At 39.4% G+C, this 5,064-nt stretch overlaps 1 pseudogene; it reads right to left on the reverse strand.

Annotated features, from left to right (window-relative positions):
- Window positions 1-1,072: 1,072 nt before the first annotated feature.
- On the reverse strand, window positions 1,073-1,928 carry LOC114109410 (mitotic-spindle organizing protein 1-like; annotated as a pseudogene).
- Between the last annotated feature and the right edge of the window lie 3,136 nt (window positions 1,929-5,064).

Consider the following 5,064-nt stretch of genomic DNA (forward strand, 5'->3'; position numbering starts at 1 on the left):
TTACTTAAGTATGCATTAAAAATACATGTTTACATTTAAGAAATGTAATACATTAAAGTCCTCTGTAAACAGAACTCCTTCTCAATATATTTTCCTGCTTTGTTTCATACATAAATAACATAATCTACAAAGTTATAAATAAAACTATTAACTCTTATGACCTAAAAGTGTATACAAATTTTGGAGCTTGACAAGAGTGTGTTCTTTCTGATTTTATATAAGTAACAACATGCAGTATTTGCAGTGTTTTTGAATCATATAGATAACTTAAAATCAAAACCTTCATTGTCTCCAAACTGCTCTCCCTACAACAGATGTTCAGTGTACTTGGTAAAGATGCCACCATTCAAAAGTCAACGTGGTCAAAAGACTAGATTTTTAAAATAGAACAGTAGATTGCCATTAAATATTATTAAGCCTTATTAAAATCACTTTAGTTTGTTTGAAGAACAAAATATGCTACCAAAGAGTATATGCTTGTACTATCATTTAACTGGAAAGCTAACACAATCTTAAAAAATCAGATTCAATTTGTAGTAGTCTTGGGAAAAAATCGTTCATGGAGATTCTGTTAGAGGAACAGAAACGATATTATCCTAAGTTTTCTAAACTTTATTTTGAACCATCACTTCAGTTAGTTAAAACTTACAGGGTAAAAATTATGACGCACAAAAATGATCTTAGAAAGGCATATTCAGAATTCCTGATGCAGAAAACATGATTATTTTTTGTTTAATGACTGGAAATCTTTATTCCTTCAGAAAATAGTAACATTATTTATTGAATGTCACCACCTGTTTGGTGATTTACTAGATAACCACTCAAGGTATTTTATTAAGTAAGCACTCAAATTATTTTTATTTAACAAAAGTAAAAAGACTTTTCATGTTGGAATTGTTTCATTGTGAATTAAAAACCTAGAAAAACATTCTCAATTAATATTTTCCCTAAATTTAAATGAATCAAATGACAAATAATACTAAGCTAAGCTCTGTCATTACCTTTAAAAATCTAAGTTTTCTAAAAGTTTTACTTTTTAATCAATATTAATATGATCTGGGTCACACTATTAACTGCCACTCAAACTTTATGTTTAAAAAAAGAAATATTCTTTGTTAAAGAGCAGATTAACAACACGGTTTCCATGTTCTTATAAAAAACAAGATTCTGATATGCATAATATATCTAAATCAAAAACCCACACATGGTAGTGGAAATTCTGTCAACTTTCAGCCTAATACAACATAAATCCACAGTAATTTTGCTTCAACAATTCAAAATTTAAGTTTATAATGGAAATGTCAACAAGTCTTAACTACAACATTACTGCTGATGGGTTCCACTATAGTTCACCCAGGCACAGCAGATGTGCACATCTGATGGACTGCTTAGAAAATTAAAGCTATCAGAGCTATAAATTAGGAATACATAAATATGAACACAGCAATGCCAAAGGATTAGAGCGGTTAAAGCAAAAAAAAAAAAAAAAAAAGATGTGATGTAAACACAACTGATAGTTTTCTCTGTGAGCCACTTTCCACTGATTTATAAAGCTATGGTTTTATAATTCTTTTAAAAAGGACAATGTTTCCACATTGCTCCATGCAGTGATTTCATTGTTAGTCATATGTTCTTGACTACAATGCAATCTTCAATCCTCTTACACAGCTTGACATAGCCCATCAGGATTTCTTCAGAAAGTCAGCTTGTCATACTTTCAGCAGCCTTTAGGGCTTCTGTGGCCTTGCGAATTTCCTTAATAACTGATGATACAGCTTCTGGGTTAATTCCTTGTTCACAAAGCTGCACACATATAGACAGAGTTTCCGTATCTAATCTAGTATCCAAAACTCTTGAAATCTCAAGTAGGATGCATTCAGATTCACTGCTGCTGCTGCCGCCGACCCAGCACCATGGCTCCTAGTCATAGCGAGGGCCGAGCGAGGCGGGTGAAGGGCCTGACCTGGAACTTCCATGTGGATTCTTAACCACTAACTTTTTTGTTTCTGGCCTAAGTTCTTCAAAACGACCAGTCCATACTAAGAGTATAAGATTCCCAATTTAAAAACTGTTTTCTTTCCACTTTGTCACACTAAATTACATAATTCTATTGGGTTAGAATAAAGTTATTATAGCCATAAATTTCATTTAGTTTTAACAACTTTATTGAAATACAATTCACACACTATATAATTAAACTGGTCTTCCCTGGCGGTTCATCGGTAAAGAACATGCCTGAAATGCAGGAGCCGCAGGACACACTGGTTTGATTGCTGGGTCTGGAAGATCCCCTGGAGGACAGTATGGCAACCCACTCCAATATTGTTGCCTGGAGAATCCCATGGACAGATGAGCCTGATGGGCTACAGTCCATGGGGTTGCAAAAAGTCAGACACAACTGAAGCGAATTAGCACCCATGCACATAAATAATTAAACCATTTACAGTGTACAATTCAATGACTTAATTCAGAGTATTAGTATACTGTCCATATTATATTAGTATAGAAAGTGAAAAAAAAGTGAAAGTTGCTCAGTCATGTCCAACTCTGACTCCATGGACTATATAGTCCATGGAATTCTCCAGGCCAGAATACTGGAGTGGGTAGCCTTTCCCTTCTCCAGGGGATCTTCCCAACCCAGGGATCAAACCCAGGTCTCCCGCATTGCAGGCGGATTCTTTACCAGCTGAGCCAATAATATATATAATTAGTATCATAATATAGTATATCAGTATATTATCTATCACCATAATCAATTTTAGAACATTTTCATTAGGCCCAAAAGAAACCCATCCCCTTTAGCATTCGCTCTTATTTTCCCTTGTTCCACCAGCCAGCCTGAGGCAACCACCGACCTTTCATGTGGTCCTTTGTGAATGGCTTCTTTTTCTTAGAATATTTTCAAGGTTCAATACTTCCATGTTGTAATATGTACTTAATTTCTTTTTGTTGTTGAATAATAAATATTTAATTATATGCATATATAATATTTTAATTCAAGAATCGATAGATATTTGGCAGAATGTTGTTTCAAACAAATGTGATCACTGAGCTAGCAGAAGCTTAAAATTAGTTCATATACATGTGCGTGCTAAATCGCTTCAGTCCTGTCCAACTCTCCACAACATTACAGGCTGTAGCCTACCAGGCTCCTCTGTTCATGGGATTCTCCAGGCAAGAATACTGGAGTGGGTTGCCACTTCCTTCTCCAGGGGATCTTCCTGACCAGGGATTGAACCTGTGTCTGTTTCCTGCATTGGCGGTGGGTTCTTTACCACTAGCGCCATCTGGGAAGCAATATATAAATATATATCTCATATATTTCTATGTTGAATTTATACTTCAGCACACTTACTATTAAGACTTTGCTATAATCTTAGACCTGAATATCAGTTTTTTCCCTCTAAAGTTTCTGATGTGTATGATAGTGTGGAAAGACAAAATAAAGTCTTGCCCTAAGTTTTTCTGCTCCTCGGACTTCTAGGAAAACAGAGGCATATATATATAGGCGTATACATATATACATATATATGTGTGTATATATATATATATAGAGAGAGAGAGAGAGAGAGAGAGACATAAATATAGGTGCCCAAGTAAGAGTCCTTAGGAGAGAAAAAAGAAAAGAAAAAACAGATCCAGAGAAGATTAGTTCCTGGTTTTTAAATGCGAGCTTTAGAAAAGAAAGGGCAGTTGGGGCACATATCCAACTAGCTGATCGGCAAATCTAAGACCTACACATATACACAAACAATAAGAGGTGACTGCTTGGTGAGGGTGCGAAAGGGGGACAGTACAGGCCACAAATTCAATCACGTGTGTCCTTGTAAGGCTAAGTTTTGCACCTCCTTACTGCTTTTGTGGGTCTCTGGTTGGGTACAGATTGGGAGACTTTGGAGAACTAGTTCGTACGTACAGAACTTGAATTTGTAAATACCAAATTGAGAGTTTTTATGATCCTGGGAGGTAGCTGATTCCCCAGTGAACCATTCTTTACTCAAATCTTGCCTTCCCAGGCCCTATTCTTACAGGATTTGAGGTGACAGTACTCTTCCGTCACCTGCTGTGGAGATCACGGGCTTTGGGGTGTATTTTCTGCCCTATTTGTTCCTGGTCAGAACACCAGGAAGTGATCCTTGACTCATCCCGCCCGAGGTTTGGGTGTTGTCATTCCCCACACGTGATTTTCTACCAGCCGGCGAGAGACCTCACGTACCACCAGACTTACTCATCCTAGTGACTCCACCTCTTTCCTCCTCTACTCTCCACCCCACGTTAGCCTGTCCTGCTGAGAGATTAGAGGAAAGGAGGGTGCTTGGAGCCAGGAAATTCCACTCTCCCAAGTAGTCCGTGAGGAGAGAAACTAGTGTTTGGGAAAGTGCAAGATTATGGAGTTTGTTTTACACTTCTCCAGGATGCTTTGCACGTTCTCTGTTTAAGGCTAACCTTACTGTCTTAACCCCAAATAATTCCTTCCTATTCAAGACCACCTTATTACTGAGGCGGACCTTGTCCCCGTTAAGGTTGCTTTCCCTTTCCCTGTGTTCCACTACTCTGAGTCCGGAATTCTCAAATTCTTAGAACTGCTTTGAGCCCCTGATCGGCCTCCTTCCCGTTCTAGCCGCGTGACCTTGAGTGAACCATTAACTTCTCCAGGCCTACTTTCCGCGTCTGTGAAACGAAGGCCAAAACGTCTACCGCACCAAGCCTGTGACGAGGCCCAAATACGAAAGCCCTTTGTGCGCTGTAAAAACTAATAAAATGTTAGCTATTCTGGATTCTAAGCACTCTTCCAGAAACCCTTGGTTTCCTTTGGGGCTCGGCCCGCAAATCGCGCCTGGGGTGGGTACTTCTCACCACCCTCCTATCGCAGTCTTTCCCATTGGCTTACACGACGTCCGCGCGGCGCCCAGTATTGACGCAACGCCGCCTCCGCTGGCGCAGGGTGCTGCATTGGCCCCGCCCCCGACCGCGCCTGGCCTCCTGCGGGGTCCCGCCCTACGGGCTGACACGGGCGGATCCCGCCCCTTCAGTGACGTGTGGCGCGCGCAGCCCGGCCGCCCC

Source organism: Ovis aries, chromosome 11 (assembly GCF_016772045.2).
Source record: "Ovis aries strain OAR_USU_Benz2616 breed Rambouillet chromosome 11, ARS-UI_Ramb_v3.0, whole genome shotgun sequence".
NCBI lineage: Eukaryota > Metazoa > Chordata > Mammalia > Artiodactyla > Bovidae > Ovis > Ovis aries.